The sequence below is a fragment of the Anomaloglossus baeobatrachus genome, chromosome 3 (assembly GCF_048569485.1).
Source record: "Anomaloglossus baeobatrachus isolate aAnoBae1 chromosome 3, aAnoBae1.hap1, whole genome shotgun sequence".
Lineage (NCBI taxonomy): Eukaryota > Metazoa > Chordata > Amphibia > Anura > Aromobatidae > Anomaloglossus > Anomaloglossus baeobatrachus.
Genome location: NC_134355.1, coordinates 248,671,692 through 248,683,847, shown reverse-complemented (window position 1 = coordinate 248,683,847; position 12,156 = coordinate 248,671,692).

Genomic DNA, 12,156 nt, shown 5'->3' with positions numbered 1-12,156 from the left:
TCACACATGATTGATTGCTCTCAGTGAGACAAACAAAATTAAAATGTTGTAGTTGTGATACCTTTTAATGGCTAAAATAAAAATAAAATATGATGTTATAAAGCAAGCTTACGAGACATCTCAGGTCTCTTCCTCAGGCATGGTATGACAAAATATCTTAACCCCTTCAGCCCCAAGCCTATTTTCACCCTAAAGACCAGGCCATTTTTTGCATTTTTGACCAGTGTCACTTTATAAGGTTATACTCTGGAACGCTTCAGCGGATCCCGGTGATTCTGAGATTGTTTTTTCGTGACATATTGGGCTTCATGTTAGTGGTAAATTTATGCCGATATGTTTTGCGTTTCTTTGTGAAAAAAAAACGGAAATTTCGCGAAAATTTTTAAAATTTTGTAATTTTTAAACTTTGAATTTTTATGCTCTAAAACCAACGAGACATATGACACAAAATAATTAATAAATAACATTTCCCACATGTCTATTTTACATCAGAACAATTTTGGGGGAAAAAAAATAAAATTTAAGGAAGTTATACGGGTTCAAAGTTTATGAGCAATTTCTCATTTTTACAACAAAATTTACAAAGCCACTTTTTTTTTAGGGACCGCATCACATTTGAAGCGATTTTGAAAGGTCTACATGACACAAAACACCCAAAAGTGACCCCATTCCAAAAACGGCACCCCTCAGGCTACTCAAAACCACATTCAAGATGCTTATTAACCCTTCAGGTGCTTCACAGTAACTAAAGCAATGTGGAAGGAAAAAATGAACATGTTATATTTTGCAACAAAAATGTTAATTTAGCCTCAAATATTGCATATTCACAAGGGTAACAGGATTAAATGAACCCCCAAAATTTGTTGGGCAATTTCTACTGAGCACGCAGATACCTCATATGTGGCGAAAAACCACTGTTTGGGCGCACGGCAGGACTCGGAAGGGAAGGAGCGCCATTTGACTTTTTTTTGAACAGAAAATTAGCTGGAATCGTTAGCCACACCATGTTGCGTTTGGAGAGCCCCTGAGGTGCCGAAACAGTGGAGCTCCCCCACATGTGACCCCATTTTGGAAACTAGACCCCTCATGGAATTTATCTAGATGTTTATTGAGCACTTTGAGCCTCTGGGGGCTTCACAAAAGTTAATAGAGTTGAGCCGTGAAAATAAAAAAATTTTTTTTTACCACAAAATTGTTACTTCAACCAGGTAGCTTTTTTTTCACATGGGTATCAGGAAAAATTGCACCATAAAATGTATTGTGGAATTTCTCCTGAGTACACAGACACCTCATATGTGGTGAAATCAAATGTTTGGGCACGCAGCAGGGCTCGGAATGCAAGGAGCGCCATTTGACGTTTCAAACGCAAAATTGTCTGGGATAATTAGAGTATTCCATGCTGTGTTTGGAGACCCCCTGAGGTGCTGAAACAGTGGAGCTCCCCCACATGTGACCCCATTTTGGAAACTAGACCCCCATGGCATAAAAAAAAAAACAGCGGCAGATGGGGGGGGGGCAGATGGGGCGGCGGCAGATGGAGGGGGAACCGGCATATAATGGGAGCATCTGTGATTGTGAGACGGCGGCTGGGATAGGGTGGGGGCGGATGGGAGAGGGCGCAGTGGATGCAGGAGCGGCAGAAGATGGGGGGAGGGGGGGATGGGGGGGAAGGGGAGTGGGAGATGAGATTGGGGATAGTTACCCTACAGGATGGATCTAGGCAGCTGGATCACAGGAGATGAAGGAGGCAGCAGATCGGGGAGGGTGAGAGGTGGGAGAGGGAGCGCAGCACAGATCACGGAGGAGACAGGTGAGCAGAGCACAGATCACGGGGGTGAGAGGTGAGGGAGAGTGGACAGCAGATCACGGGGGTGACAGGTGAGGGAGCACAGATCACGGGGTGACAGGTGAGGGAGCGCAGATCACGGGGTGACAGGTGAGGGAGCGCACATCACGGGGGTGACAGGGGAGGGAGCGCACATCACGGGGGTGACAGGGGAGGGAGCGCACATCACAGGGGTGACAGGGGAGGGAGCGCACATCACGGGGGTGACAGGGGAGGGAGCGCACATCACGGGGGTGACAGGGGAGGGGGCGAGTAGCCGATCACAGGGGTGAGAGGTGGGGGGGAACGGGCAGCACATCACGGAGGTGAGGGGGCGAGCAGCACATAAAGGAGAGGGGGCGCGCAGCATATAACGAAGGGGAGGGGACGGGCAGCACATAACGGAGAGGGGGCGCGCAGCACATAACGGAGGAGAGGGGGCGGTGCCGGGCAGCACATAACGGAGGAGAGGGGGCGGGGCCGGGTAGCACATAACGGAGAGGGGGCAGGGCCGGGCAGCACATAACGGAGAGGGGGCGGGGCCGGGCAGCACATAACGGAGGAGGAAGCGGGCAGCCGATCTCGAGTGGAGGGGGCTGGCAGCACATCACGGAGGTGAGGGGACGAGCAGCCAATCACGAGGGAAAGGGGCCGGGCAGCAGATCGGGGGGAGCGGTGGCACTGTGGCAGTTGGAGGGCGGCGGCGGCGGATCGGGAGGAGAGGGTGCGGGCAGCAGATCGGGTGGCAGATCACGGAGGGCAGTGGCGAATCGGGAGGTGAGGGTGCAGGCAGCAGATACGAGGGGTGGGGGTGCGGGCAGCAGATCGGGTGGCAGATCGCAGAGGGCAGCGGCGGATCGGGAGGTGTGGGAGTGAGGGTGCGGGCAGCAGATACGAGGGGTGGGGGTGCGGGTGGCAGATCGCGGAGGGCAGTGGCGGCGGCGGATCGGGAGGCCGGTTTCATACAGTGCAATGGCAGCGCGGCAACTTCCGGGTCCCATGCTCCGGTCACATAGCAGCATGGGACCGGATCTTGTCGCCCTGCCATTGCACTGTATACACTCACTGTGCTGGCGTGCTGCAGGGCCGACAAGTGAAGCTGATGGGGCGGTCACCGGCAACAGGTCAACTGTGATTGGAGAGAGCGGTCACAAGGCCGATCTCTCCAATCAGAGCTACTGGAGCTGGGGGAGGGTGATCCAGTGAGGTCACCCAGCTCCAGCCAATGGCCAGTGCTATAGCTGCACTGGCTAGGGCTGGATTTCAATGTTTCAGTCATTTTAAATGGCTGGAACATTACAGTGGCTGTGATTGGTTGAGCGGCGTTCGTCAGCCAGTCACAGCCTCCGTAGGTCCGGGGAGGAGGCACCACCCCTCCTGAGGTCAGGTACAGGTCCCCTCCTCCCCGAATCTGCGGTTTATGCTAACTTTTCGCAGTCACCGGAGGCTCCGGTGCCGCGATTACGCCATGACGGAAAGATCCGTCCTTGGTCGTTAAGGCCCAGGGCACCATGACGGATCTTTCCGTCCATGGTCGTGAAGGGGTTAAGAAACACAAATATATACACAAAACAGAGCAGAGGGATGCATAGTAAAAGGACATTTAAATAAACACTGAGCTTAGAAAGGGAATCCTTAATTAGCTTTGATAAGTGGTGTGAGGTTTATTGTCCCAAGAGGCCTGGTGCCCTGTAGTCTCTGGAGCTGACCTCTCAGATTTTGTAATGCGTCATAAATCCTTCTGATAGGTTGAGTCCTGTGTCCACAGAGTTAAACATTTTAATGAATTTGTATTCCCAGGCCCTTCGATGGCTCTGTGATCTGAAGTTGCCTTTTAATATGACAACTTTCATATGGTTTATGTTGTGTCCTGGAGCACAGAAATGTTTGGCCACAGGTAAATGGATTTTTTTGTCTGTTATTGTGTGGCGGTGAGATCTCATCCTTGCTCTCAGTCTCTGTCCTGTTTCTCCAACATAGAGGCCCCCAATAGGACATATAGTGCCCAGGATTAAGTACACCATGTTGGAAGAGGAACATGTGAATGTCCCAGGAATTTTATAGTCCTTCTGTGTGTTAGGGATCTGTATCCGGTATTTGGTCTCTACATGAGCGCAGGTTTTGCAGCTCTTTACATTGCAAGGATAAATTCCTCTTGGTGTGTCTGAGAGCATAGAACTTCGGATCATGATGCTCCTTAAATTAGGAGGTTGCCTGTAGCACAGCAATGGAGGATCTTTGAATATTGTTTTTAACCGGTCATCCTTGTGTAGAATGTGGTGAAGTTTCTTGGCCGTACTTCTCAGCACCTCAAGCTGTGGGTTGTAGGTCACCACCAGAGGTACTCGACTGTTTTCCTCTTTGTTTGTATTGAAGCAGTTCACTTCTAGGGGTCCTTGTGGCTCTAATGATCTGATCATCAATGGAGGTGGGGTGGTTAGCCTTGGTTTAAAAATGTCTTTTTAAGATGGGTTAAGTGTTCATCCCTGTCTGCTGGCCTGGAACAGATACGATTATATCTGAGGGCCTGGCTGTAGACAATGGACTTTTTAATGTGTTTGGGATGGAGACTGTCCCATCTAAGGTATGTGGGACGGTCAATAGGCTTCCAATACACGGATGTCTGGATTGAGCCATTTTACATTTTTATGGTGGTATCCAAGAAGTTGATTTCTGTTTTTGAGTGGTCCAATGTCAAGTTTATGGTTGGATGAAATGCATTGAATTTTTCATGAAATTTTAGAAGCTCTTGCTCAGATTCGGTTCAGATTATTAAAATGTCATCGATGAAACGGAAATAGGCCAATGGTTTGAGGTTGCAGGATGCTAAAAAGTCATTTTCCAGTTTAGCCATGAAAAGGTTGGCATACTGTGGTTCCATTTTGCTTCCCATAGCAGTTCCTGTGCGTTGTAGATATAGCTCCTCGCCAAAAGAGAAAAAGTTGTGTGTGAGGATGAATCCGGTGAGTCTTAATACAGACTCAGAAGGGATCCCATTAGCCTCAAGAAACATTTGGCAGGCGGTTAGTCCATCTTCATGTGGGATATTAGCGTATAAGGATTCCACATCCATGGTGGCTAAGATGGTACTCTCGGGTAGAGGACCTATTGTAGATAGCTTTTTCAAAAGGTCAGTGGTGTCCTGTATATAGCTGGCTGTGTTTCTCACCAGTGGCATAAGGACATTTTCTACCCACCCAGAGATTTTTTTCAGTGAGCGTTCCCACCCCTGAGATGATCAGCCTCCCTAGGTTACCTGGTTTATGAATCTTGGGTAGCATACAGAAAACTCCCATCCTTGGATTCTCAGGTATTAGGTCCAGAAGGTTTGTGGAATCTGTACCCAGACATCTGATGACTTTTTCCAACTCCTTCATATATTTTGGGGTTGGGTCATCATCCAGTCTGGTGTAGTACTGTATTTCCGTCAGTTGTCTGTTTTTTTTCTTTAATGTAGTCCGTTGTATTCAGGAGAACTATGGCGCCCCCTTTATCTGCTGGCTTAATAGTGATCTCCTTGTTTTTCTTCAGGCTGTGAATTGCCCTTCTCTCCTGCACATTGATATTGGATGTTTCTTTTGCTTTTTTGTCCAATATCGTGGACTGTACTGAATATCTAAATCAATATACTGGTCCAAAATGGTGTTGCGGCCAGGAGGAGGTGTCCAGTGAGACGTTTTCTTGTTCTCTGTTTTGGTTTGTGTTTGGCTGTTTAGAAGCTTCTAAAGTCTTCTTTAGCATCAAAAAACTCCTTCAGTCTCAGTCTCCTGAAGTATTGTTCCATGTCACTACAAAGCTCTGTTTTGTCTAGAGGTTTTGTAGGACAAAATGTGAGACCTCTGGAAAGCACACTGAGTTCTAGATTAGTGGGTTTGTGGGATGACAAATTAATAACACAGCTGACTGTACCTGTGTCCCTCTGGCAGTTTTGCTTCATGCTGCTGTGTTTAGAAGGAACTTGGCTACTCACACACAACTTTTTCTCTTTTGGCGAGGAGCTATAGCTACAACGCACAGGAATTGCTATGGGAAGCAAAATGGCACCACAGTATGCCAACCTTTTCATGGCTAAACTGGAAAATGACTTTTTAGCATCCTGCAACCTCAAACCATTGGCCTATTTCCGTTTCATCGATGACATCTTAATAATCTGGACCGAATCTGAGCAAAAGCTTCTAAAATTTCATGAAAAATTCAATGTATTTCATCCAACCATAAACTTGACATTGGACCACTCAAAAACAGAAATCACCTTTTTGGATACCACCATAAAAATTCCAAATGGCTCAATCCAGACATCGGTGTATCGGAAGCCTATTGACCGTCCCACATACCTTAGATGGGACAGTTTCCATCCCAAACACATTAAAAAGTCCATTGTCTACAGCCAGGCCCTCAGATATAATCGTATCTGTTCCAGGCCAGCAGACAGGGATGAACACTTAACCCATCTTAAAAAGACATTTTTAAACCAAGGCTACCACCCCACCTCCATTGATGATCAGATCATTAGAGCCACAAGGACCCCTAGAAGTGAACTGCTTCAATACAAACAAAAAGAGGAAAACAGTCGAGTACCTCTGGTGGTTACCTACAACCCACAGCTTGAGGTGCTGAGAAGTACGGCCAAGAAACTTCACCACATTCTACACAAGGATGACCGGTTAAAAACAATATTCAAAGATCCTCCATTGCTGTGCTACAGGCAACCTCCTAATTTAAGGAGCATCATGATCCGAAGTTCTATGCCCTCAGACACACCAAGAGGAACTTATCCTTGCAATGTAAAGAGCTGCAAAACCTGCGCTCATGTAGAGACCAAATACCGGATACAGATCCCTAACACACAGAAGGACTATAAAATTCCTGGGACATTCACATGTTCCTCTTCCAACGTGGTGTACTTAATCCTGTGCACTATATATCCTATTGGGGGCCTCTATGTTGGAGAAACAGGACATAGACTGAGAGCAAGGATGAGATCTCACCGGCACACAATTACAGACAAAAAAATCCATTTACCTGTGGCCAAACATTTCTGCGCTTCAGGACAGAACATAAACCATATGAAAGTTGCCATATTAAAAGGCAACTTCAGATCACAGAGCCATCGAAGGGCCTGGGAATACAAATTCATCACAATGTTTAACTCTGTGGTCACAGGACTCAATCTCGCAGAAGGATTTATGACGCATTACAAAATCTGAGAGGTCAGCTCCAGAGACTACAGGGCACCAGGCCTCTTGGGACAATAAAACTCACACCACTTATCAAAGCTAATTAAGGATTCACTTTCTAAGCTCAGTGTTTGTTTATTTAAATGTCCTTTTAGGCTATGTGCGCACGCTGCGTTTTTTTGATGCTGCGTTTTTGTACGTTTTTGGCCGCTAAAAACGCACAAAAACTCACCTGCGTCGAAAAAACGCATAAAAAAACGCATGCGTTTTTACCGCGATTTGGTGCGTTTTTGGCTGCGTTTTTGATATCTGCGTTTTGCTGCGTTTTTCCAATGCATTGCATGGGCGGAAAACGCAGAAAAACGCAGGAAAGAATTGACATGTCCATTTTTTTTTCCAGCTCAAAAACGCAGCTTAAAAAAACAGTTGTGTGCGGACAGCAAAAATGAAAACTCATAGACTTTGCTGGGGAAGCAAAGTCCTGCAGTTTTGAGGCCAAAAACGCACCCGAAAAACGCGCAAAAACGCCGCGAAAAACGCACTGTGCGCACATAGCCTTACTATGCATCCCTCTGCCCTGTTTTGTGCATATATTTGTGTTTCTTCAGATATTTTGTCATACCATGCCTGAGGAAGAGACCTGAGATGTCTCGTAAGCTTGCTTTAGAACATCATATTTTATTTCTATTTTAGTTAGCCATTAAAAGGTATCACAACTACAACATTTTAATTTTGTTTCTCTCACTGAGAGCAATCAATCATTTTTCAACTGGCTAACACAGTACCAAAACCTTTTTCTTTTAACTAAAAATGGCTCACACAGGAACGGTATATGTGCTTGACTTGAGAAGCAGTGGAGGGGGTACAGGTTTAGAAACCCCCTGTACTCAGGCACAATTTTATAACAGCAAACTGTGCTTTAGGCCCCTTTCACACATCACTTTTTTGCCATCGTCACAATCCGTCGAATTTTGAAAAAAACGGATCCAGCGACTGATGCCGCTGGATACGTTTTTTTTCTCATCGACTTGTATTAGCGACAAATTACGACGGATGGCCTCACGTTTCATCCGTCTAAAAATGTTTGTTCGTCAGACGGACACTACGTCCACAGTAACGATTTTTGTGTACGTTGAAAAAACAGACAGCGACGGATCCATTGCTGTCCGTTGTTTGGTAGAATGGAAGCCTATGGGTGCAGGATCCTTCGAAATCCGTCGAATGACGAAATCCAGCGACGGATTCCATTTTTTTTTTAACTGAGCATGCTCCAATTTATTATTTAGCCCCCAGCTAGTTGGTTTTGTTGAAAAACTGATCCGTCACATCAGTTTAGCCACAATCTGCGACGGATCCATCACGTAAACGAAATGTGACTGATAGCAAAAATCTGATGTGTGAAAGGGGCCTTACTCACCATTACTATTGACAGCAGCATCTAAGGGGTTAAGCGACCATGTTCGGTGCCAACAACCATCATGACTGATGCAGCAGGGTGTCCGTTATAATGTAAAGCTGGCAGCTGCTGTCTTTGCACAGTTAGGGTACGCTATTCACTTATATCTCAGGTCAGTAAAAGATGTCTTGGTGGTCACTAAGAGGTTAAATATTTACCTGGGTGACCACATATGTAATAAAGATACACTTAAGATCCAAAAGAACCAACTCTTTATGGTAGATGGACCCAGTTCACCCATCACTAGTGTCAGTAACAGGCATAAGGAGTAAAGACAGAGACTCAGTACTGGACCTGGGGATGGTGAATAAAGCACAGGAGGAGGACTAGAAAGCGGAAGACGAAGTGGTGAACGATGGCACTAACCCAACCTGGCAAGGTGCAATGCAGAGTGACGACAGTAGCTCAGTGGGGAAGAGATCAGGAAAAGGCAGTGGGGTGCTGGGCTATAGGGAGAAGCGGACAACTCATCCCCAGTGCACCTAAATGTTGCAAGATCCCAGGCCAAAGGTTGTGTTCCCCAGTCTGGCACTTTTTTTTTACCATGCAGAAGATAAGAAAACTTTCATTTGCACCTATGCCTTACCAAGCTCAGTAGGGGCCAGACCACTACCACCCTGAAAACTACCAGCATGCTTAGGCACATGTCACCAAACACCAATATGATGCAATACTTAATAACACCACAAGGTGGCAGTCTATACCTAATTGTATGCAAAGTTACAGGTAAAATATATCTTTGTACCGTGTTAGCCAGTAGAGATAAAAAATTGTTTAAAAGAACTGAAGTCCTCAGTGGTTGATACCTTTTAATGGCTAACTGAAAAGATGGTAATAATTGCAAGCTTTCGAGACTCTCAGGTCTCTTCATCAGGCATGGTATAACACAAAATCGATTTTGTGTTATACCATGCCTGATGAAGAGACCTGAGTAGTCTCGAAAGCTGCTATTATTACCACCTTCTCAGTTAGCCATTAAAAGGTATCAACCACTGAGGACTTCAGTTCTTTTAAACAATTTTTTATGCAGTTACACATACAATGCATTCATTCCTAATGCCACATGGTGGCAGTATATACCCAGCCAGGACACGCAAATGTCTATAAGAAATGCAATAGGATGCAATAATTAATAATACCACAAGGTGACAGTCTATCTAATTGCATACAAAGTTAGACATACAATGCATTAAATCCTAATGCCACAAGGTGGCAGTATATACCCAGGACACGCAAATGTCTATAAAAAATGGTCTATATGAATCGCTGCACTAACCAGGGTCCACGCTAGTTTAATCTGACGCCAAATGGAGTATAAGGGTAAGTTCACACAGTGCGTTTTTCGCAGCGTTTTTTGCGCAGTTTTCGGGTGCGTTTTTGCTCAGAAAACTGCATGACTTTGCTTCGCCAGCAAAGTCTATGAGTTTTCATTTCTGCTGTCTGCACACAGCGTTTTTTTCAGCTGCGTTTTTGTGGTGCCACAAAAACGCAGCATGTCAATTATTCCTGCGTTATTCACTGCGCTTTTCATCCATTGAGTGCAATGGGATGTTGAAAGACGCAATGAGAAACGCAAATAGGTGCGTTTTGGTGCGTTTTAGTGCGTTTCTAAGACCAAAAACGCAGCTATAAACGCAGGAGGTGGGTAGTAAAGTGACATGTACAGGAAGAGGATTCCTTCTGTCAGTAAACACAGAAGCGTGGATCCTCCCGGTACCGTCACCGCCGCTTCCACCTCCCATCCTGTGCATTATACTGCCGTGCGGCGTCATGTACGGGCAGGAGGTGGAAGCGGCTGCGAAAACAAAAGTGAACAGTAGAAAAAAAAAAAAAAAAAGTCATACTCACCTGTCTGCAGACTCCCGGTGCCATGCCCGCTCCCAAATCCTCCTCCCGGTACCGCTGCTCCGGGTGTGTGCAGTCTCCCCGGGTACGTATGCCTGCAGGATGCAGGACCTGGCGATGGATCACCTGATGCAGTCACCGGACGCATCAGCTGATCGTAAGTCTCGGGGTGACGCAGGCGCCCGGCCGGTTTAACCTATCAGCGGATGCGTCAGGAGACTTCATCCCTGATTACTGGCAGCTCCTGCAGCGATTGGACGGGATCAGACTCGCTCTAGGAGCTGCCGGTAATCAGCATATAAGTTTTTTTTTTGCACCGATACATCTGCTTATTGTATAAACGGCTTTTATACAATCAGCTGCTGTGTGATGTGACGGCGCGGGACCTTGACCCAGGATTACTGCGGAGGGGGGTTCTTTATTTCAATAAAGATGGAGTCACTAATTGTGTTGTGTTTTATTTCTAATAAAAATATTTTTCTGTGTGTTGTGGTTTTTTTTATCTTTACTAGAAATTCATGGTGGCCATGTCTAATATTGCCGTGACACCATGAATTTCGGGCTTAGGGCCAGCTGATAATATACAGCTAGCCCTAACCCCATTATTACCCAGTGAGCCACCCGGCATCAGGGCAGCTGGAAGAGTTGGATACAGTGCCAGAAGATAGCACTTCTATGAAAACGCCATTTTCTGGGATGGCTGCGGACTGCAATTCGCAGCGGGGTGCCCAGAAAGCATGGGCACCCTGCACTGTGGATTCCAATCCCCAGCTGCCTAGTTGTACCCGGCTGGACACAAAAATTAGGCGACGCTCACGTCATTTTTTTTTTTTAATTATTTCATGAAATTCATGAAATAATTAAAAAAAAGGGCTTCTCTATATTTTTGGTTCCCAGCCGGGTACAAATAGGCAGCTGTGGGTTGGGGGCAGCCCGTACCTGCCTGCTGTACCCGGGTAGCATACAAAAATATTGCGAAGCCCACATCATTTTTTTTGTTTGGGGGGGCAAAGAAATCCTGCATACAGTCCTGGAAGGAGGATGCTGAGCCTTGTAGTTCGACAGCTGCTGTCTGCTCTTCTGCATAAACTATTGGATGGAGGATGCTGAGCCTTGTAGTTCGACAGCTGCTGTCTGCTCTCCTGCATACACTATTGGATGGAGGATGCTGAGCCTTGTAGGTCTGCTCCCCCTGACTCTCCCTTCAGCATACAGTCCTGGATGGAGCATGCTGAGCCTTGTAGTTCGGCAGCTGCTGTCTGCTCTCCTGCATACACTATTGGATGGAGTATGCTGAGCCTTGTAGTTCTGCAGCTGTCTGCTCTCCTGCATACACTAGTGGAGAATGAAGAACATATTGAAGAAGAAAATGAGTGAGCAAAAACGCACCAAACCGCGGCAAAAACGTGTGCGTTTTTGTCCGCGTTTTTTTGACGCGGGTGCATTTTTGTGCGTTTTTTGCCGCAAAAAACGCACAAAAACGCAGCGTCAAAAAAACGCAGTGTGTGAACCTAGCCTAAGACTGGGTATGTTTAACTTTGCATACAATTAGGTATAGACTGCCACCTTGTGGTATTATTAATTATTGCATCATATTGCACTATGTATGTGATTTTTTTGGGTGTTAACTTTAAGAACATTTTCTGCTATTTAATTACCGCTTGGACCAGGGGTCTCAAACTCGGCTGGGTGTATGGGCCGCACAAAGGAAAAAAATAATTTGGGGGGCCGCATTCTTTGCAGGACAAAGTGACATTTTTATTGGTACCATATATATATTTTTACACACCTTTGGATCACTGATTTTCAACATTTTTCACTTGTTCATTATAGCAAACGTGCACATTCTTTGG